The 24,238-nt window shown below is 41.9% G+C and overlaps 1 protein-coding gene across 3 annotated transcripts in view; it reads left to right on the plus strand.

The window, feature by feature from the left end:
* ATG10 (autophagy related 10) overlaps positions 1-24,238 on the plus strand; it is a 227,044-nt gene that overhangs the window by 148,477 nt on the left and 54,329 nt on the right. The window lies entirely within an intron of this gene.

Raw genomic sequence — 24,238 nt, forward strand, 5'->3', positions numbered from 1 at the left:
GGACGTACCATATTATGATGGTTCTGATCCTACCTTTGGAACCAGAAAGCAGTTATAAAGAGATATTATTTGGTGCCACGGGAGTTGTTCTGTGGTGACCCACAAGTTTCCATCTTGTCCCGCATGCTTTTTAACATCTGTTTGAGCCACTGGGAGTTGTCATCAAGAAATTTGGAGTGAGGTTTCACCATTATGTGGTTGACAAACAGCTCTCTCCCCTCCCTCCCTTCTTCCTTCCTGTGAATCAGCACAGGTAGTTCAGGTGCTAGACCAGTGCGTAGAGATGGTGATGAGTTGGAGCGGCCCAATAAACTGAAGCAGAAACCTGATGAGACAGATTCAAGGAGATGGCCTTTACTGCACAGAGTTGCATTCCCCTAGAAGGAAAAGGTCTGTAGCTTGCAGATACTCCTGGATCCAACAATGTCATTGGAGGCTCAGGTGGCCTTGGTGGCTCGGAGTGTCTATGTCTAGGGCCAGCTGCTTCACCAGCTATGACCCTTTTGGACTATACAGATCAACATGTGACGTCAAGGTCTAACTGGACATAGTATATTTCCTAAAACATATGCAAGAATTAACATTTGCAAAATATTAATATATTCCAAAATATAATAAACAGAATGTACAATTATAGCCGAATGGTTTTATATGGCTTTATAACATTCTCATGCACATACAATATATTCTCACATGAAATGATTTTGAGTTCCAGCTGTGCCGACAAAATATTTCTACTAACTTCCAGTGGCAACACAGCAATGGAATGCAGAGATATTCTTGTCCAGAGCCTTAAAGTCCAAAGATTATCTGAAAGAAGGCATTGAATCCAGCAAGCTTGAAACCCCAAAAGAGGCAGACTCCTCCACAGAATCGTTGTGGGTGGTGATACCATGCCCCAGGAGGGACTTAATACTGGGAACGATCTATCGTCCCCCTAATCAAAATGCTCAGGGAGACCTTGAGATGAGATATGAAATTGAGGAAGCATCCAAACTAGGAAATGTGGTAGTAATGGGTGACTTCAACTACCCGGACATAGACTGGCCGCATATGTGTTCCAGTCATGACAAAGAAGCAAAGTTTCTAGATATTCTAAATGACTATTCCCTAGACCAGTTGGTCATGGAACCAACCAGAGGGACGGCAACCCTGGACTTAATCCTCAGTGGGGACCGGGACCTGGTGCGAGATGTAAGTGTTGTTGAACCGATTGGGAGCAGTGACCACAGTGCTATTAAATTAAACATACATGTAACTGGCCAATTGCCAAGAAAATCCAACACGGTCACATTTGACTTCAAAAGAGGAAACTTCACAAAAATGAGGGGATTGGTAAAAAGAAAGCTGAAAACAAAGTCCAGAGGGTCACATCACTCGAAAATGCTTGGAAGTTGTTTAAAAACACTATATTAGAAGCTCAACTGGAGTGCATACCGCAGATCAGAAAAGGTACCGCCAGGGCCAAGAAGATGCCAGCATGGTTAACGAGCAAAGTCAAGGAAGCTCTTAGAGGCAAAAAGTCTTCCTTCAGAAAATGGAAGTCTTGTCCGAATGAAGAAAATAAAAAAGAACACAAACTCTGGCAAAAGAAATGCAAGAAGACAATAAGGGATGCTAAAAAAGAATTTGAGGAGCACATTGCTAAGAACATAAAAACCAACAACAAAAAATTCTATAAATACATTCAAAGCAGGAGACCATCTAGGGAGGCGATTGGACCCTTGGATGATAAGGGAGTCAAAGGTGTACTAAAGAACGATAAGGAGATTGCAGAGAAGCTAAATGAATTCTTTGCATCTGTCTTCACAGTGGAAGATATAGGGCAGATCCCTGAACCTGAACTAACATTTGCAGGAAGGGATTCTGAGGAACTGAGACAAATAGTGGTAACGAGAGAGGAAGTTCTAGGCTTAATGGACAATATAAAAACTGACAAATCACCGGGCCCGGATGGCATCCACCCGAGAGTTCTCAAAGAACTCAAATGTGAAATTGCTGATCTGCTAACTAAAATATGTAACTTGTCCCTCAGGTCCTCCTCCGTGCCTGAGGACTGGAAAGTGGCAAATGTAACGCCAATCTTCAAAAAGGGATCCAGAGGGGATCCCGGAAATTACAGGCCAGTTAGCTTAACTTCTGTCCCTGGAAAACTGGTAGAAAGTATTATTAAAGCTAGATTAACTAAGCACATAGAAGAACAAGCCTTGCTGAAGCAGAGCCAGCATGGCTTCTGCAAGGGAAAGTCCTGTCTCAGTAACCTATTAGAATTCTTTGAGAGTGTCAACAAGCATATAGATAGAGGTGATCCAGTGGACATAGTGTACTTAGACTTTCAAAAAGCGTTTGACAAGGTACCTCACCAAAGACTTCTGAGGAAGCTTAGCAGTCATGGAATAAGAGGAGAGGTCCTCTTGTGGATTAGGGATTGGTTAAGAAGCAGAAATCAGAGAGTAGGAATAAACGGACAGTTCTCCCAATGGAGGGCTGTAGAAAGTGGAGTCCCTCAAGGATCGGTATTGGGACCTGTACTTTTCAACTTGTTCATTAATGACCTAGAATTAGGAGTGAGCAGTGAAGTGGCCAAGTTTGCTGACGACACTAAATTGTTCAGGGTTGTTAAAACAAAAAGGGATTGTGAAGAGCTCCAAAAAGATCTCTCCAAACTGAGTGAATGGGTGGAAAAATGGCAAATGCAATTCAATATAAACAAGTGTAAAATTATGCATATTGGAGCAAAAAATCTGAATTTCACATATACGCTCATGGGGTCTGAACTGGCGGTGACCGACCAGGAGAGAGACCTCGGGGTTGTAGTGGACAGCACGATGAAAATGTCGACCCAGTGTGCGGCAGCTGTGAAAAAGACAAATTCCATGCTAGCGATAATTGGGAAAGGTATTGAAAATAAAACAGCCGATATCATCATGCCGTTGTATAAATCTATGGTGCGGCCGCATTTGGAATACTGTGTACAGTTCTGGTCGCCTCATCTCAAAAAGGATATTATAGAGTTGGAAAAGATTCAGAAGAGGGCAACCAGAATGATCAAGGGGATGGAGCGACTCCCTTACGAGGAAAGGTTGCAGCATTTGGGGCTTTTTAGTTTAGAGAAAAGGCGGGTCAGAGGAGACATGATAGAAGTATATAAAATTATGCATGGCCTTGAGAAAGTGGATAGAGAAAAGTTTTTCTTCCTCTCTCATAATACTAGAACTCGTGGACATTCAAAGAAGCTGAATGTTGGAAGATTCAGGACAGACAAAAGGAAGTACTTCTTTACTCAGCGCATAGTTAAACTATGGAATTTGCTCCCACAAGATGCAGTAATGGCCAGCAGCTTGGACGGCTTTAAAAGAAGATTAGACAAATTCATGGAGGATAGGGCTATCAATGGCTACTAGCCGTGATGGCTGTGCTGTGCCACCCTAGTCAGAGGCAGCATGCTTCTGAAAACCAGTTGCCGGAAGCCTCAGGAGGGGAGAGTGTTCTTGCACTTGGGTCCTGCTTGCGGGCTTCCCCCAGGCACCTGGTTGGCCACTGTGAGAACAGGATGCTGGACTAGATGGGCCACTGGCCTGATCCAGCAGGGTCTTCTTGTGTTCTTATGTTCTAGGATAAGCACATAATAAATTCCAAATAACTTGCCCAAAGTCTTCTTCAGTGGCATCTATTTAGAGTGCTTCTCTTTGTGTTTGGACTTAGATATTCAGTTCTCATAATTAAAAAAACAACTTTTTGTTAGCATGAATGCATTACACTCCAATTTACAATAAAGACTTTTTAGAGAGTCAATCTTATCATATATGTTGCTGCTACAGATTCCATATATAAGAAATAATTTAAAATTCTTCTGCAATGCAGCACAATGTAAGCCCCTGTAAACTGGAAAAGTTTTTAATTCTTGCATATATGTTTAGGAAATATACTCCGTCCAATTAGACCTTGATTTCATGGGTTCATCTGTATTTGGTAATTGGTCAGGAAATATATTCTCTACATCAGGTTCCTTTGGGACTGTATTCCATGCTCTGGTAACTTTCAGATTAGATTACTGCAACACACTCTACATGGGGCTGCCCTTGAAGATGACTTGGAAACTTCAACTGGTCAAAATGCAATGGCCAGATTACTGGCTGGAGTTCCATTAAGAATACACATTAAACCCTATTTTAAAACTTGCTATCAGTTTGTTTCTAGGTCCAATTCAAGTGGCTCACATTAGTGTTTAAACCCTAAGTAATGTAGGCCCTATATATCTGAAAGCCTGCCTTCTTTCCTACAGATCCTCTCAGGTGTTAAGATTGGGTCTCTTGGTAGTTCTACTGCTCTCAGAAGGTTGGAGTGTGGCAGTCCAGGAAAGGCCATTCTTTATGGCAGCCCCTGAATTGTGGAATTCCCCATAGAAGTGTGTGTAGTGCAGCGTTTCCCAACTAGTGGGCCACCAGATGTTGTTGGACCACAATTCCCATCTTTCCTGACCATTGGCAATGCTGGCTGAGGCTGATGGGAGTTGTGGTTCAACAACATCTGGTGGCCCACTAGTTGGGAAAGGCTGGTCTAGTGTTTTCATTGTACAGCTTTTGTTGTATGCTGAAGACATACCTTTACTGTGGCCTTTGCTAGCTGAGATGTATTTTGGGACTTATCCAAGTTCATTACTAGTTTTGAGTAAAGTTTTTATTTTATTTTAAAATTGTATGGTTGTATTGTTGTAATTCCCCTCTGCAACTATAATGTGAACAGCAGGAAAGACATAAAATAAATAAATAATAACATAATATAAAAATCTTTGTGGCTGGCTTTACCCATGTGCTGGTAGGCCTTTAAATTTTTAGTGGCCCATGGGGTGAACCTACAGAAAACAGCTCCGACACTGCTGCTGTAATATGTAAAGCACACCTTCTTTCAATCAGAAAAATACACTTTATTGTGGAAGTTTTCCTGTACTCAGGATTATTTAATTATACCTCAGTCCTAAATATGCATACTAGTGCATCTAACTTGAGTCATTGGTATAAAATTGTGTTTTCTGACATTGCATAACCCATTTTTAAGATTGTGCTATTAGTGTATAGTGTATATTTTAAAAAACAATGTGAAATATTCCTAACATATGCTCTACGTCCATAATTCATTTTTATACCAAACGAAATAATCAGAAAACATAAAGTTTTTGTATTTAATACCTTTTGGATTGTTATCTGTGCTAGATAAAAGAAGAAATTATCTTTGTCTTGGTGGTGTTTTTCTCCCCTTCTATACATACTGGAATACATACATGCTCCTGGTTGCATGATTCATGTTGCATCATTTGCATAGTTGTGATTTTCTGGCAGCAGTGTCCTACGAGTAATTTCTAGTGAAGTATATCAGTATAGCTGCTGACAACAGATAGATTAGAAATGTGACACCAGTACTGAATCAAGAGGCTATCCTCTCTTTAACAAGGCAAGGTGTTTAGCATGGCAAGACACATAGCATTTCACCCTGAGATTCTTTCATATAAGATTAGCTTTCTATGTAGACTTCCCTGTACTTTTGTGTTGTATAATTCTCCAACACATGTATATGCAGCAAAATAGAAGCACATGTAATCATCATGTCATAATTTCCTACATGGAAGTGACTTCTGCAGAGGAAATTTTATCATGCGAGGGTTCAAAGTAGTCTTCAGAACTACTGTTACTGGAACTTTTCCCTTTGTGTTGCAACTTAGGAAGACTAATAATAAATGGGAACATTATTGAATAACAACCTTTACATGCAATCATATCTTTGTGAAATGTTCAGTAATAAAATGGGCTTTAATTTACTGGTTTCCAATAGGGGCAGAACTTATATCAAATACACACAATTCTTTCTAAATTAAAAAACTAAATAGAGCCCAATTCGTATGCAGAAGTTAGAAGCTTGAAACATTTCCTTTAGAATTTATAGTTAGGATTTTTTTAAAACACACACACATATATTTGTATGATGGTTGTGTCACTTGTGTGCTTCACTTCAGGTCAAGCACAGAAAGCCAGTAATAGTTTTAACCTACTAGTTGAAGACCTTCTAATCTAGATAACATTATGGGATTAGAGGGAAGAATTTAAAGAGCAATTTGTTGCATTTGAAACCCAAGACATGCTCTGGTATGAGTATTACAACAGAGATTGTTTGGTAAGTGGTGATAACGCAGCCGAAGCACTGCTCACGGCCAGAGTTAGATTCCAACAGAAGGAGGAAGTCAAATCTCCGGTAAAAGGGGTGGAGGTCCACTCAGCCTTCCATCCATCCGTGGTCGGTAAAATGAGTACCTGGCATATGCTGGGGGGTAAAGAAAGGCCGGGGAAGGAACTGGCAATCCCACCCCATATATACGGTCTGCCTAGTAAACGTCGCAAGACGTCACCCTAAGAGTTGGAAACGACTCGCACTGTAAGTGCAGCTCTACTTCTCCTTTACATCTTCTTCAGGTGAGGCTGTTAATGTACTAAACCACTGCCTGGCCGCGATAATGGACTGGATGAGAGCTAATAAACTGAGACTCAATCCTGACAAGACTGAGATGCTGTTGGTGGGGGAGCTCTCTGCCCAGATGGTTGATGTCCGACCTGCCCTAGATGGGGTTACACTCCCCCTAAAGGAGCAGGTCCATAGTTTGGGGGTCTTATTAGATCCGCTCCTGTCACTGGAGGCTCAAGTAGCCTCGGTGGCACGGAATGCGTTCTACCAGCTTCGGCTGGTAGCCCAACTACGACCCTATCTGGATAGGGAGAACCTTGCCACAGTTATCCATGCTCTGGTAACCTCTAGATTGGACTACTGTAATGCACTCTACGTAGGGTTACCTCTGAAGACGGTTCGGAAACTTCAGCTGGTGCAGAATGCTGCGGCCAGAGTTCTTACTGGGACAAAAAAATTTGATCATATAACACCTGTCCTGGCCCAGCTGCACTGGCTACCAATATGTTTCCGGGCCAGATTCAAAGTGTTGGTTCTTACCTATAAAGCCCTTAACGGCATCGGACCACAATACCTGGCGGAACGCCTCTCCCGCTATGTACCTACCCGGTCGCTGCGCTCGACATCGAAGGCCCTTCTCCGTGTCCCAACGCATAGGGAGGCACGGAGAACGATAACTAGAGCTAGGGCCTTCTCAGTGGTGGCCCCCGAACTATGGAACGCCCTCCCTGATGAGATACGCCTGGCGCCTTCTTTGTTATCTTTTCGGCGCCAGGTAAAGACCTACCTCTTCGCCCAGGCATTTTAAAAATTTAAAAATTTGAATTTAAAATTGAAAATTTTTAATTATGTTTTATTGTGTATTGTATTTACATTGTATTTAATATATTTACTTGTATTTTAACCTGTTTTATTATGCTGTACACCGCCCTGGGAGCTTATTGCTATAGGGCGGTCTAAAAATGTAATAAAATAAATAAATAAATAAGTGTAGGGACGCTTTTACCTTTATCTTTACCTTTTTAAAGATTTTGAACCTGCTTCATTCCACAATGATCAAGTAAAGAACATTTGAAACAGAAAACACAATTTCAAATATGAAATTTTAATTATATGTTACTGTAATGAAATCAACTTTATATATTTAAACTTGTTATGAGATGTTGTTCAGATAAGAAAGAGTTAATAGAATGCTAGGAGGGATGGATGATATAAGGCTGACAGGTGGGAGGGTGTGTGTGAGTGAGAGTTCCAAGTGGGTTTTGAAATTGAAAAGCAGTTGGGTTGGACAGAGTTAGATAAGGAATTGACTTGGAGGAGATAGGATTTGGGATAGTGAAATGAACATCGAGGTAGAGGGGCTGGGGTGTTGTGGGAGGTTTTATTGTGGTTAGAAGGGCAGGATAGTTAGGTAGAGCAGGGACAATAACATCTTAATAATCATCAACATTTATCATCTTGTAAATAATAAAGATTGTTTTAAAATCCTGCGTGTCAGCTTGGTCACATGTGCTACCAAATCAGGGTCCAATTCTATACCTGTTCCTATATCAATTATACTGTCTACACCAGTGGTCATCTTTTGGGATAAAAGATGGTGGGGCTGAAACTTGGGGTTCATAGGGCATATCTGACCCAGGCTGAGGCAGATTTCCCAGGGGGATTTCCTGATCCAGGTGTGGATATCAGGAGGTGGAATCTCAGACATACGGAAACATCACAGTTACCAAATAAATATTTATTTGATTTATATCGCACCCTTCCACCCAATAGGAGCCCAGTAACATATTGTCATGCTTATATAAGCAAAACGTCCTTACTTAGTATCTGTGTGGAAAGTAATCATTGGTGGCAAATGTACAGAGGAAGTGAATTCCACAGCAGAAATCAGCTTCCTCTTTATATGCACTCTCCGCTACTATTTATATAAAGGGCACCACCAAAAATCTTTTTGATTGCATTTCCTACATGTGTGGTAACTTAGGGCATGCACCAGCTCCCCCATCAGTAGTAGTGGCTTGTGTCCCATCGTCACATGTTGCAATAAAATCTTATTTGCCTGAGGATTATGGATGACATTCCTAATTAGAGATGACGTCTCCTCTTGGGGAAGCATCATTCCTGTCACCAGACCAACCCTGCCTGTGGTTGATGACAGTTGGGGTCCTCTTATGTTCTCTAGAACTCTTCTTTCTGAGCCTTTATCCCTGTGTTTTATTGTTCGTTTGCTCTTGTCTTCTTGTCAGCGTCTTCTCCTCTCCCTTGATGTGTGTCTGTGGTGACTGTGTGTGTGTGTTGTTGTTTCTGTGTCTCCCAACCCCGTTGCCTTAGACCTTTCCCACATTTTTACCTTACTGGTATCATTTGTATGTCTTTGCCTTTCTCCCTCTTATCCCTTTGTGTTTTGGGGTTGCTTAGGGTTGGGTTTGAAGAGGCACCTTTTCAGACTCAGAAGCGGCCAGTCGGGGTGCACCTTATGAAGTCAGGCTGCCAATGGTGAAAGGGCACAGAGCAGTGGTTCCTGCTGACAGACTCCTTAGTCAGATAATTTGTGTGCGTTGTGGCCATAGCCATTTTCCCCCATCAGCTCCTTTCTAGCCAGGGATTCTCAGAAACCTTCTGTTCTGAGTAGGTTCACTGAGCTTGCTCCTCCCCTGCAGTCTTTTCTGTTTGTGGTGGACTATTTGGGTGATTTGAAAATATCATCGACAAGAAAAGGAAAGCCTTCCAGATATGGCAGAAAGACATGAACTGTGCTGCTAAGAAAAAAATCTTGTTATTATGTCCCTCCAAATCGACTACGACTTTTGGCGACCCTATGAATCAGCGACCTCTAAGAGCATCTGTCATGAACCGCCCTGTTCAGATCTTGTAGGTTCAGGCCTGTGGCTTCCTTTATGGAATCAATCCATCTCTTGTTTGGCCTTCCTCTTTTTCTACTCCCTTCTGGTTTTCCCAGTATTGTTATCTTTTCTAATGAATCATGTCTTCTCATTATGTGTCCAAAGTGTGATAACCTCAGTTTCATCATTTTAGCTTCTAGTGATAGTTCTGGTTTAATTTGTTCTAACACCCAATTATTTGTCTTTTTCACAGTCCATGGTATCTGCAAAGCTCTCCTCCAACACCACATTTCAAACGAGTTGATTTTTCTCTTATCTGCTTTTTTCACTGTCCAACTTTCACATCCATACATAGAGATTGGAAATACCATGGTCTGAATGATCCTGACTTTAGCGTTCAGTGATACTTCTTTGCATTTGAGGACCTTTTCTAGTTCTTTCACAGCTGTCCTCCCCATTCCTAGCCTTTTTCTGATTTCTTGACTGTTGTCTCCATTTTGGTTAATGACTGTGCCAAGGTATTGATCCTTGATAAGTTCAGTGTCCTCATTGTCAACTGTAAAGTTACATAAATCTTCTGTTGTCATTACTTTAGTCTTTTTGACGTTCAGCTGTAGTCCTGTTTTTGTACTTTCCTCTCTTTTCTTTTCTTTACTTTTTTGTTTCTTTTTTTAATTCAAGATGAAATAAAAGTACAAAATGTTCCAGTTCGATTACATAGAAGCATTACAAAATAAAGCAACGACAACAGCAAAAACAAAATATGAAATGAACAAAAGTAACAATACGTAATTATTAAGGTTAACTTCTTACCCCTTCATATTTAAGCGTAATAATATAATACAACAGTTTCCTATATTGAGGTAAATAAATGGAGCTATTTCATGTATCATTTTATCATTCCAGAATTGTATAAATAAAGCCTATTTCTCTACAAATTTATTTTGATGGTTATAGTTCATTGCATTTCTATTATAAGTCATTTTTTATCATTACTATTGTCTCCCAAGTTTTTTTCAACCAATCCATCAATGTTGGGGGGTTGTTATTTTTCCATTTTTGTGCGATACATATTTTTGCCACTGTGAGCAAAGTAGCTACTAATTGAAAATTTATATTAATAATTTCTTCACAAAATAAGCACAAAAGAATTGTTTTAGGATTTCTGGATAACGTTTGACTTGTAATATTCTGTATTATATCTAAAATTTTGTTCCAAAAAGGTTTTATTTTAACACAGCTCCAAAAAAGATGTATAAAATCCGCGTTACTTCTTCTACATCTCCAACAGTACATATTTTGATTAAATATTTTGCTTAATCTATGTGGTGTTAAGTACCATTGATAACTGCTTTAAAAAAAATTCTTTCAAATTACTATTTGATAATATGGTTGGGATATTCTTAAACAACCAAATCCACTCTTCTTCCGATATTGATAAATTAAATTTCTCTAAATCTCTGCTCCATTTCTTTTTATATGTTGAATGTAATTGTTGCATACTTAATGAGGAGAGGATCTGATATATTTTAGCAATAGCATTCTTTTTCTCTGATAGTAGTAAAAAAGTTTCAAAAGCCGTAGGAGGATGTGGGTTTCCATGTTTTGTTTTTATTTGTTCTACTATATGCCTTAATTGAAAAAAAAATGAAATAATGGAGGCCTCTTATTATTCAAAATTTCAGCTGCATTTTCATAAGAAATAATAAATCCTTGTTTAAACCAATCACTATACTTGAACAGTTTTCCCCATGTATGGTAATTAATAGTTTGTTGTAGTTGATTGTTTACAAATTCGTTTCTCAAAATTGAAGTCAGAGGGGAGAAACCTGGGGCCAGCTTTTTGCGCAATAAATCCATACTTTAAATACTATGTTTGTAGATGTAAGAAAATTCTGTTTAGTTATTATTGTTTTTGGCTCAACCCATAGTAGTTCCTGTAATCTCCTATACATTTCTTGCTCCGCTTTTAATAAGATACTATCGCAATCTTCAAACCATTCTGTAATTAACGATAATTTGTCTGCTTGGTAGTACCTAATAATGTTGGGTACTCTGAGTCCTCCATTACTAATTTCTTGATACAGATGTTCATTTGCTGTTCTACTTGGCTTGTTTGACCAGATAAATTTCAATATTTTTTTATAGTTTATTTTTTCATAGTTTTCTATTTCTAACGGTAAGGTCATAAAAATAAATAAAATCTTAGGTAGGTTTTTGTGCTTTCCTCTTTAACTTTCATCAGCATTTGTTTCAAATCATTACTGGTTTCTGCTAGTAGTATGGTATCGTCTGCATATCTTAAATTATTAATATTTCTCCCTCCAACTTTCACACCTCCTTCATCTTGGTTCAATCCTGCTTTCCATATGATATGTTCTGCGTATAGATTAAATAAATAGGGTGATAAAATATACCTCTGTCTCACACCCTATCCGATGGGGAACCAATCGGTTTCTCCATATTCTTAGTCTGGTATTTCAGCTTTGACCATTCTGCTTTGGGTGCCCCTGCTAGGAGTCTAGCCTCTTGATCTAGACTCCTGACGGCATTAGTGATGTTCCTGTAAGTTAGCATCTGTAAATATGGTAAGTGCGGGTCTATTAGGTGATGTATGGTCATTGACTGAAAGAGAAAGGGGGAGTACATGGGTGAGAAGCTGAAGTGTGCTGGATGATGATTGGCTGAGTGGCTGGCTGGCTGAAGGTATAAATGGAGGTTTGTGAGTGATGAAGGGGGGGAGAGAGAGAGTCGGTTAGAGAATCGGTTGGAGAGAGGTTGTTGAGTTGGTTGGCAGAGTTCTGAGGGAAGTTTGGATTGGATTTGGCTGATATTTAAAGAGGATATATTTGAACAGAAACATAAAGAGTGACCATATATGAAACCATACGCTTGTGAAACATTCCTAAAGTAATCTTGTTATTTCCTGTTATTAGTAAATAAATACTTATTTGGTTTACCAAAGGCCTGATCCTTGCCTGGGGAATATACAGACCAGAAGGGAGGGCAAGGTAATTACCAAGGCTGAACAGAAACAGTATCTAATGGTGGCAGCGGTGAAGGGAGGAATTGTAACAAGTCAAGTATCCAGAGCAACCCAGAGTTGTATGCCTTTTATATAAAGATACAAGGGGGTTGGGAACAGCATAAGCACTCAGTCACAAAAGTAACCAGCTAGAGAGAGACTCAGGGAAAGTCTCTGGGAGTATTGGTTACAGGACGTGACTGGTGGTGCTACCTAGCAGTGGGATCTAGTGAGATCTGTGCTAGAGCGGAGTGAGAAACCATATAAAGGACGGTCCGGACTGGTGGTGTCCCTGGTGGTGCCTAGTGAAAGGCAGTAGCCACAAGCAGGTGGGAACCTGACAGGGAGAACCAGGGAAGGTCATCACAGCATTGCTCTTAGCTTCTTCAACACTCTGAAACCCCCTCACCACGCTAAGGTGTGCATCCTAGGGGGGGGAATCTATGTCAGTGCAAAGGCTGAGGTCCAAAGAAGAACTAGGGAACTTAAGAACACCTGGTGGATAAAGAAAGCTCAAGAAATCTAGCACTTTGCAGATGCTCACAATGCACGGGGCTTTATTAATGCCACAAAGGCCATCTATGGACCAACAAATTATGGTACAAATCCCTTATGTTCAAAACTTCTTAAGGATAAAGAATCTATTGCCCTGCGCTGGAAAGAGCTTTACCACGACCTCCTTAATCATAACTCTATTGTGGCTGGTGAGGTCTTCTCGCAAATTCCACAGCAACAAACTAGAGACGAGCTTGCAGAATCCCCTAATTTGGATGAAGTCAGTAAAGCCATCAATTAAATGAAGAACAACAAAGCTAGTGGACCTGTTGGGATTTCTGCTGAAGTCTTTAAAGAAGGTGGGCCTGAATTTACATCACAACTTCATAAGCTCATCGAAAAAACCTGGATGAGGGAGGAGATCCCAGAAGATTTTAGGGACGCCATAATTATCCCCCTTTATAAAGAAGGGTGATAGAACAGATTGTGGGAACTATGGAAGTATCTCTCTTCTGGTTACAGCAGGTAAGATCCTTGCAAGGATCCTCGCAAATTGCCTCCTACCGATCTCAGAGGATATCCTCCCCGAATCTCAAAATGGTTTCCGCCCTTCCAGGAAGACAGTGGACATGATCTTCACTGCATGACAGCTTCAAGAAAAATGCCAGGAGCAGAATCAACCTTTATATATGGTGTTTATTGATCTGACTAAGGCCTTTGACATTGTGAATTGAACTGTTCTCTGGACCATCCTTCTGAAAACTGGATGCCCTGATAAATTTGTGAATTTTTTGCGACTCCTTCATGACAACATGACAGCAACAATTTTGGACAACAATGGCTTTCAGAGCGATCCATTCAGAGTCGGATCAGACATAAAACAGGGATGCGTCATTGCTCCTACCTTATTTGCTATCTTCATTGCTATGATTCTACACCTTATTGGGGGGAAACTTCCTACTGATGTGGAAATCATATATTGAATAGATGGAAAGCTTTTTAATCCCAGTAGGCTGAAAGCAAAAAGTAAGGTAATGTCAACCTCTGTTGTAGAACTTGAATATGCCAATGATAATGTAATCTCTGCACATTCAGGGAAAGATCTTCAAACTATCCTAAATGTCTTTGCAGAAGCATATGGAAAGCTTGGGCTCTCACTTAATATTAAAAAAACCAAAGTGCTTCATCAACAGGTGCAAACTAGTCCCTCTGTAGCACCATCAATCCAGCTTAATGGTGTGACGTTGGAGAACTTTGATCACTTGATCTCTGTAAAAGCTGACATCGATGCTGAAATTCAACATTGTCTGAGCTCTGTGAGTGCCGCATTCTCCCTAATGAAGTGTAGAGTGTTTGAGGATCGGGATATTTGCAGGGAGACCAAAATGCTTATTTACAAAGTCATTGTACTACCAACCTTACTGTATGCCTGTGAAACATGGATCATTTATAAACGCCACTCCCAACATTTTGAAAGATTCCACCAACTCTGCCTCCGGAAAATTCTGCAAATTACTTGGAAAGACAGACAGACTAATGTTAGCATTTTGAAAGAAGCAAAGACTGCCAATGTTGAAACAATGATCCTTCAACATCAACTTCGCTGGACTGGTGATGTTTTCGAATGCCTGATCACCATCTTCCAAAGCAGCTACTTTACTCCCAACTTAAGGATGGAAAACGGAATATCGGTGGACAGTAAAAGGGGTTTAAAGATGCTCTTAAAGCGAATCTAAAAAAATGTAACATGCGGATCAAGAACTGGGAAGTCTTGGTCCATGAATGTCCCAAATGGAGGTCAGCTATTATCAAAGGTGCTATGGACTTTGAAGAAACACGAATACAGGGCGAACGGGACAAACGAGCTAAGTGGAAGGCACGTCAAACAAATCCTCATTGCGACCATCTTCCATCTGGAAACCTATGTCCTCACTGTGGGAGGCTGTGTGGATCCAGAATTGGCCTCCACAGTCATTTATGGACCCACTGTTAAAGACCTTATCTTGGAAGACAATCTTACTCGGCAATGAGTGATCGCCATTGAATGAATTTGGATGATTCGTAGTGCTCTAGCCTTTGGCAGGATCACATCTGACATGGGGATTGTAATAGCATCTCCACTTTCCCTGTCAGTTGTGGAGTGTGCTTTTGATGGCTTCCCACCTTTTGTCATGCCTGTGCAGGATTAAATAAATAGGGTGATAAAATACACCCCTGTCTCACACCCTTTCCGATTGGGAACCAGTCAGTTTCTCCATATTCTGTCCTTAGTTTATGAAGTAGATCCCCACAATACATTTAAAGCACATCAAACTTGCATTTAAAGCTAATGACGTCCCCCAAAGAATCCTAGGAAGTGTAGTTTCCCCCTCACAGTTATAGTTCTCATCTACAGTTAACAAAGTTAAACTACAGATTGTTAACAAACTGCAGTTCCCAGTTAAGAAATTATAGTACCCATGATTCTATGGTGGGATTCCTGTGCTTCAAATGTGTGTTGAATGTGCTTTATATGAATGGTGTAGATGTGCCCTAGGTATGTTGTGCGTTCATTAGTGAATTGAAAAGAACAATGTTAAAATACACTTTTTTAAACAGTGGAAGGGCTGCAGCTAAGATTCCTTTGTTCTAAAAGTGGAAAGAGACCCAAGGGCCACAGTGACTCCAACATTTATTTATGTATTTTATTTACAACATTTATATACCACTTTATTGTAAAAAAAAAAACTCAAAGCAGCTTAAGAAGGAATTAAAACAATAACATTACTGGCAAAAACAGACAGGTATTTTTAAAATATTCAAAATAATAAAACCAACAATGAATTAAAAACAGATAAAAAGCATAATAGCTTCTACGTGCCTGGGAAGGCTGCCTAAACAAAAATGTTTTTAGCAGGTGTTGAAAAGAGTACAATGAAGGTGCCTGCCTAATGTTAATAGGCAGGGAGTTCCGAAACGTAGGTGCTGCTACACTAAAGGATCGATTTCTTACAAGAGCAGAGCAAGTACTGTGTAGCACCCTTAACATGGAAAGCACACCTTGAACTTGGTCTGGTAACAAATCGGCAACCAGTACAGTTTTCAGAGCAGAGATATTATGTGCTAACAGGCTCTCACTCATGTCAGCAATCGTGCCACAGCATTCTGCATTAACTGCAGCCCCTGGGTCAGGTTGTGCTGCATGGGGATTTCTGTGACTTGGCTGACTGGCTGCCAGGATTTTTTTAGTTTTGGTTAAGAACGCTGACTGGTTGTGGGATGCTAAGTTTTCTGCCTTACTCATAGGAATCTTGTGGTTGGTATGGTACTGCATTTAGGAAATCATTACTATCTTTTTTTTCTGTTTGTATTTCATTTACCTCTGACCTCACTCCCTTACATCCATAGAAGCAACAACAGTGGTTCCATTTGGTCAGCTCAACCCCCTTAAACCCATTGATGATACATCTTGTTATTTGTATGATGGTTTGTTTCTTGTCCAATAGTGGTAAAAGAGAATTCACATACTGGGAAGTGTGGCTTCAATTGCTGTTGTTCCCACGCTAGTAGACCAAACTATGTATGTTTTCTCTCTGTCAATTATTACTCACTGGAATTGGGTTGGCTGTCAAAGTGGGTTTACAGCAGCCCACACGGTAGGCAGGAAAGGGTAGAGAATCTTCTTAACTCTTAGTCATTTCTCAAACCTCTCTCTGCAGTAAAAGGTCAAGTTTGTAAGGATGTTTAGAGCAGCCACTTTAAAAGGCAGGCAGGGCATTCCAGCCAGGGGATTGCTTGGATATCAATATATTTGCAGGGGATCCCTAGTCACGCCTTAACAACAGCACAATCCTAACCATATCTGCTCAGAATTAACTCCTGTTGAGTTCTATTGGGCTTAGTCCCTTAGTAACTGTGTTCAGAATTGCAGCCTTCAGGGAATCCATCTTTACTCCTGAGTGCTCCTATCTAACATCTCCACAACACTAGGCTCCCTTCTTCCTACAATGGCCTTCTAGTGACTGGCCTAGCCTGAGGGCATTTAAACCCTTCTTGCCAGAAGGAAATAGACTAGATGAAATGTTCCCTATCCAGGCTCCCTAAGCAAGTGAGAAGGAATGATCCCATCACTTCAGTCAGAATTGGGAACACCCTGAATTAAGTAAGATTTCTATCTTAATTTCCAGTTAGAGGGGTGTTTTTTGTGAGAGTGGTATTGTCCCAGCAACTGTAGTTAATGCTTAATGTATCATGCTTAATGACATCACTGGGCCTCACCCCTGTGACTTCACTAGGGCCTGCCCCATGAGATCACTAGGACCCACCTCTGTGACATGACTAGAGCCCACCCCTGAAATCTCAGAGTTTGGGATGCTTCTGACCTGGCAACCCTCGATAGCACTCGTCAAGTACTTGAAAAGTTGTCACATAGAGGAGGGTCGGGATCTCTTCTTGATCATCCCAGAGTGCAGGGCATGGAATAATGGGCTCAAGTTACAGCAGTGATTCCCAACCTGGGGGCCTTGAAGTAATCCAGGGGGGCCACAAACAATAAAGAAATGAATTATATATTTTTAAAGTCTTCATTCCCTGGATGCTGTCTGCTCCCCACTGCCTCTACAGACTACACCTCCCCCTTGCTCCAAATAAGAGAGGAGGACTTTTGCTGAAGTGGCAAAGCATCTTTCAGGCATGGTGAGGGCAAGTGTCTGCCTATAAAACATGAGGCAGATGCCAAAGGAGGCTGAGGGTAGAGCTACCAGTAAGAAGAGGGGATTACTATCTCTGACTCCCGTCTCCTCATACTCCCGTCTCTTTGCTGCTGACAACTCCCTTGCTCAGAACGAGGGGAGAGGACTGTGATGCGTCCTTCCCTGGCTCTCCCTGTCAGGTTCCTACCTGCTCGTGGTTACTGCCTGTCTCTAGGCACCACCAGGGACTCCACCAGTCCGGACCGCACTCTCTTATGGTTTACCTATCCGCTCTAGCACAGATCTCAACAGATCCCCCTGCTAGGCAACCACCAGTAACGTCCCAATACTAGTATTCCCAGAGACTCTGAATACTGGTATTGTTATTCTCTTCACCGCTGCCACCATTTGTTACAGTTCCCCTTCAGCCTTGGTCTTACCCTCCCTTCTGGTCTGTGAAACTCCAGCCAAGGATCAGGCCTTTGGTAAACCAAATTAAGTATTTATTAAAGATAACAAAGCTAACAAGATTAACAAGATTTCTTCTTAAGGCACATAAGCATATGGTTTTACTCAATACTAATCCGAACTCCACCTCCCTCCTGGTAAACAACTCTCTAAACCCCACCAAGCAATCCACTCTTTCTCTTCTCCCCCCTATTCCACAATTTACCACCTCACATTCACCCAGATTTACCTGTCATCCTTTCATTTATACTGTCAGCCATTTTAAACATTCAGCCAATCATCAAGCATTCTATTGCCCATTCACTCCCCCTCCTCTTTCACTACTTACCATGTATACTCTAAACAACCAGCACTTACCATATATACACTAATATATAGGAACATCACAAGGACTGTTTATGAAGCAAAAGAAGCAAGGCCGCAAGGAAAGGTTGCTTTCCCCCTTCCTTCCTGGCAGTCAGCTTGCCTGCTTTTCTTGGCTCCTGCTTCACTGCCACCTCCTTTTAAAAATTATTCTTATTTTCGAGGCTGCCCACATGGAGCCAAGGAGCAGTGAGGATGCTCAGGACTTGCTCACCCCTCATCTCTGGGGCTAAATGTGTGTGCCAGCATCCCCCCTTTCTTCCACCTACACTCCACCCGTCAGTCCTTCTCTCCAAGATGCTGCGGCAGTTGAGGGCTTCCCCCCTCCCATGTGCCTGAATGCATGCACACTTGCAGATGCTTGCAGGAGAGACAGGTGTGTTTATGTGTTTGTGCTGATCTGTCTTCTGTTCTGCTGTCATTCCCCAAGTGCATGCTAACCAAGTCCTCAGTTCTGATGATCATCCCAAGGCCTAAGAGCACTAACCCCCCTCCTTAATCTATCCACCCTTTTGTCTTCACAATGTAGCATTCCCACCACGACCACATTGCTGCTTCTTGATTATGATGATGATTTTTTAAAAGCTCAGCAGGTTGGCTGAGGTGGGGGTCTACATACTGCAGCTCAAATGTATTTATTTATTTAATTATTGCATTTATATCCCACCTTTCCTCCAAGTTGGTCAAGGTGGTTCCTACCTCCCCCCCTTTCCATTTTATACAGAACCTGTGAGATAGGTCAGGCTGAGGGACTGTGTCTGGTCACCCAATGGGCTTCATGGATGGATGAGTATTTGAACCTGGATCTTACTCCAATCCTATAAACCACTGGAGCTTGCAAAGGGGGTATTGTAATAAAGATTGGGAAGCACTGAGTTACAGGAAGCCAGATTTGACTGAACATCAGGAAAAACTCCTATCTGTTAGAGCAGTACAACAATAGAACCAATTACCTAGGGAGGTGAGGGGCTCTCTAGTACTGGAGGCCTTCAATAGGCAGCTGGAAGGCCACCTGTCAGGTATGCTTTAATTTGGATTCTGGCATTGAGCAGGGGGTTGGACACAATGGCCTTATAAGCCCCTTCCAACTCTACTATTCTATGATTCTAGGAGATCTCCCTCAAGTAACAGTTCTGTGGGCTTTCCTTCCTCCCCCTGTTTCAGGAGCTTCTTCTGTCATTGTGGAGCTCGCTATGAAATTTGGTAAGTTGGTGGATGGTAATCCTTTTGCTTACAACAGTTCCCTGAAGGAAAGAGGGAGCATTGCCTGACTGTCATCATTCAACCTCTGAACCTGCTTGAGAGGAGAGAGAACTCCCTGAGGAAGTAGTACTGGCCGTTTATCCTTAACCAACGTTGTTTGCTTCTGAACTTTTTCAGCCCTTACTGAACAAAGCATGGATGATACAGCTGAATGAGGATGAAGGTTTAGTTCAGGATACTTCATTTCAGTCATCAGTTATGGGTGCATAGAAGAGTTCCCCCCCACTTCTGGTAAAACCTGTCAGAGTTTCTTTTCCTCAGGCTTTTGGTGCTGTCTCGAAGCTGGATGGGTTAACCCTAATAAGGCTAAATTAGTTTCTAGGGTGGCTACAGAGCATTATAACAGCTCTGATTCAATCGTGAATCAGTTGTGCTAACATCAGCATGGACGGGTGAGTAATCCTGCCCTTTCTGATGTTTCAGTGTCCTTCCCTGCAGGTGTTTTTCCTGAGTCTCTATTCTCTCTCTATATTCCCAGGAGATTAAGGAACCTCCCTCTTCTAATTGGCTCTTGTCTGACAGATGTAAATCTTCTATTTGTAGGAGACATAAGGGCAGGAGGCCACTCTGATCTAAAAGTCACAAGAAGAGATTCCACATATCTCCATCAAGCGGCTGCTCTGCGGTCTCCTTCTTTAAACTCCTCCACCAGTTTTCTCCATTGTATGTGGAATCAGCCAATAAGACATCTGAGGGTGCTTCTGCTAAGAGTTTTCAGGGTAGGAATTGAGATCTGCATCTGAAGATCTGCATCCCTATCTTCTTGGCTATGGCCAGGCAGATTTTGCAAAAAATTGAGGAACAGCCTGTGGATTCTAAGACCTCATCCCAGTCCCTGACTATAGGTGTTAAAAATGGTTCCTTCTGCTCTTGCCAAAGTGTTTGTCTGTCTCTCCCCCCTCCCCAATTTTCAATACTGTTTGGAAGGCTGAATGGGCTCTCTTTCCTGCCCTGGGCTCTTTCTGTGACATTTTGAACTGGTCTAGTTTTCCTTTGCTCTTGCTTGGATGGCTGTTCCTTTACCCTGAGTTTGTCTACTGGAGTAAAGGGTGCTAATCAAGACTTTGGGAGATTGTGTTAATCATTAACAGTTGTGATTAATTCTGAACACTACAGGCAGCACTACATGTGGCAAAATATCTCTTCCTTGTGTTCTGGCCTTCATATGCCAATGGTTTAGGTTAAGGCATGGGGCTGTGGATATGTATAGTGTAATCACTGCAGAAGGGTCATATGTTATATCAGATTGTGGTTATCTGCAGGCACAATGTGTTCCCTCTGTGTTGAGGAGTTATAAGATGATTCCCTCACACATAGTCAACCAGGTTATCTGTGTCAGTTCCCTCCTTCCCCAGAAACATAAGGAGTGAGATTTTGGTGAGGAATCTTAATGTGTACCAGGTTTGTTTCTGTGGATGGGTTGTATACTTTTCTCCTTAGAACAGGAAGGGATGTTAGCAATCTGGGCAGGGACATGGGAGTAGACCTCTATCTGAGGAGTTTCCCCATTCTTTTTTTTCCTTGAAGGTGCTAAAATATCAGTGTCAAATTGCTTCCTTTTAGAGCAGCCTTTCCCAACCTTTGGGTCCACAGATATTGGACTGCAACTCTCATCAGCTCTAGCCAGCATAGCCAATGGTCAGGAATGATGGAAATTGTAGTCCAGCAACAACTGGGGTCCCAAAGATTTGGGAAAAGCTGCTTTAGAGAGCTGAGTCTCTCCCCCAGGGAGTGTTTCCAGGGCAACAGCAGAAGCCCCTGTTGGCTCCTCTAGAGGGCACAGTCTGTAAATATATAAATGGAAATCCCGCTGCACTTTTTTGTTGAGGATTCAAAAGGTTGTTATTGTTGTCTGCCCCACAGGAAGGCTCTGCAATACATATACATATATGCGCAAGATTCTGCCAGCACACATATGTTTGAGAAGCTTCTTCTGTCTAGAGAAGCTTCTTTCTCAGAATTTTGGCTAATGTCTATAAACATTCTGGAGTATGCATAGCTAACTTCACTGGTGTCCATTAGACATGTTATTTCTCATCTCACTGCAGGATGTGACCTGGCATCTCAGGTGACATCAGCCTGATGATGTCAGGCCACAAACAGGCCTGGTGGTTGTGGTTTCTCTCCCAGTCTGTTCAACAGCTTCTGCTTCCATTCCAAGTTCCTGTTCCAGCAAAGGTGAGAATTCAGATGTCCATTCAAGACCTGGTGTAGAGGGAGCTACAGTGACATTTGCTTTCTCTTCAATTAACGGAGTGAGTGAGTGAGTGAGTGAGTGAGTGAGTGAGTGAGTGAAAGGAACTGCAGAGACAGATGCCAGCCTGATCAGTTGGGGCACTCTTCTCATTCCAGTAATCAAGGACAGTGGCCTAGGGTCCAGGTCGTTTGCCTCGATCTGAAGTCCTTGGTGTTGGATGTTCAAGGTGCCTATCTGTTGATCCACGGTTTTAGACACTCCACTTGCCTTAAACTGGGCCTCAAGCAATGGGGTGTACAGCTCCACCTGGAGGTGTTTTCTCACCTGGTGGTCCTCTTCTGGGGCTGACCCAGCAGCTCCAGAGGTTAAGGATGTGCTGGGGGTTTTCTTCAGGAGGGGGTGAATAAGGGGCTGAGCTGCAGCACCATTCAAATACAGGCTACCATTTTAAGCAGTGATCTAGCCAGTTTGGGTGATCCGACCTTGTCCTCACATTCCAGCTATAAACATTTCATCAAAGATTTGGCCCTGGTTTCTCTCCAGGCGTGTACCAGTTTCTCACATGGGATTTGAATTGTGTCTTCACTGTACTGATGGCCACTTGTACAGTATTTTTTTTTGTCTCTTAAGATGGTATTTCTGGTGGCAATTACATTAGCCAGGAGGGTGACAGAGTTAGAGGCTGGGTCTTCCTAGCCACAGCTTTGTGGGTTTTTTCCATCCTGGTATGGTAGTGTTGCAACACGAACCACCTTTCATAGCTAAGGTCAACACAGTGTTCCATTGTTCCCACAAGGTGGTGCTACCCTTATTGTATAAGAACCCTTAATGCTACCAGGAGTGCAGGCGGCACATTTTGGATGTCAGGACACCACATTTTTATCTAGAGGGAACCAGGGACTTGGAGAACTTTTATGTCTTGGTTTGTGCTTTCACCAATCCTGCTGGGAGGAAGGTCTCTTCCTCATCGATTTCTAGTGGTTCAGGGATGCCATAGCCCAGGTCTATCTGGCATTGCACAGGCAACCACCAAGTGTTGTCACAGTCCATTCCTTTAGGGGCGCAGCGGCTTCAGCTGTGTTTAAAGGTAGCTATCCTGTACTGGAAATTTTTAGAGCAGCAATTTGGGCTTCTCCTCACACTTTCTTGATACACTACAAACTGAGTGTTTTTTCATCATCAGTTGCAGTCCTTCAGAAGACTGTAAGGCAGTGAGGAGGAAGCCTACCCAGGTTAGACTGCTCTGTTATATCCCTAATCAGGAGTGTCATCCATCATCCTCAGGCAAAAATAGAAATTTGTCTTACTGTGAATTTGTTTGCTGAGGATAGTGGATAACATTCTGCCCACTTCTCCTTCCTCTGCTGACAACCTAAGGGGTGTGGGTTACGGCTCCTGCTGCTGCCATATGTATGGTTAGTATTTTTTTCTGTCCACATACTGTATGTGTGCTCTATTGGTCTGGGGGACATCTGTTGTACCTTGGTGTGGTTAAGCCCTTTTTTTTTTTTTGCCATGCTTCTCTGTTCCTTGTTGGTTTTTCTTTTTCTGTTCAATACAGTTTCTCAACAGTTAGGTTTCAGTCATCCACAGAGTTGAAGCTAGAATGTCAGAGTGGGGTCAAGGAGTTGTCTGCTCTGCCAGTTGGTCTGGTGAGAGGGATGGCCCCTCCCCCTGGAGAGGAGGCAAAAGACTTTAGTGGACTCTGCCTGATCCTTCCAGTAAGAGGCATAGGGTTGCCAGGCTCAGGGCCTGAGAATGATCCTGTATCTTTAAGAGAAGAGACAATTCAGCCAAGTGCAGGTTTTCTTGCAACACTGTAATGGGAAAAACCACAAAGTAAAATTCTCCCTTCCTCCCGTACAACTTTTAAAGATACAGAAGACCTCTTGGTTGTCAGGCCCAGCCTCCAAGAGGTCTTCTATATCTTTAAAAGCTGTGCAGGGGGAAGGGAGAATGTCACCTTGTGGTTTTTCCCATTAACAGTGTTGCAAGAAAACCTGCACTTGGCTGAATTTTCTCTTCTCTTAAAGATACACAATCATTCTCAGGCCCTGAGTATGGCAACCCTAAAGAGGTGTCATCCCTGATCAGGAATGTCACCCATCATCCTCAGCAGACAGAAATCCACGTTAAGACAGATTTCCGTTTTTCCCTACACAGTTTTTGAATATTGCTTTTGCTTGCCCACTCTTCCCCTCCATATTCTGAAGTTACTGCTGGTAAGAATTCAGCAGAGAAGTTTGTCCTCCATTTTTAATATGTTCAAAAAAATGATAAAACTGATTCTGATGGCAACAGGATTTCAAATTGTATCTAAACATGACATCCAAATGTTAATTGGACAAATAGATCTTATTTATTTCATGAACATGAAAATGTCAGTGGAATAAAACTATTTATCACAGGATAATGGCCTCCTGACACCTGATAAATGCCAAGATAATGATACTTATTGAAA

The sequence above is a fragment of the Rhineura floridana genome, chromosome 1, assembly GCF_030035675.1.
Source record: "Rhineura floridana isolate rRhiFlo1 chromosome 1, rRhiFlo1.hap2, whole genome shotgun sequence".
Taxonomy (NCBI): Eukaryota; Metazoa; Chordata; class Lepidosauria; order Squamata; family Rhineuridae; genus Rhineura; species Rhineura floridana.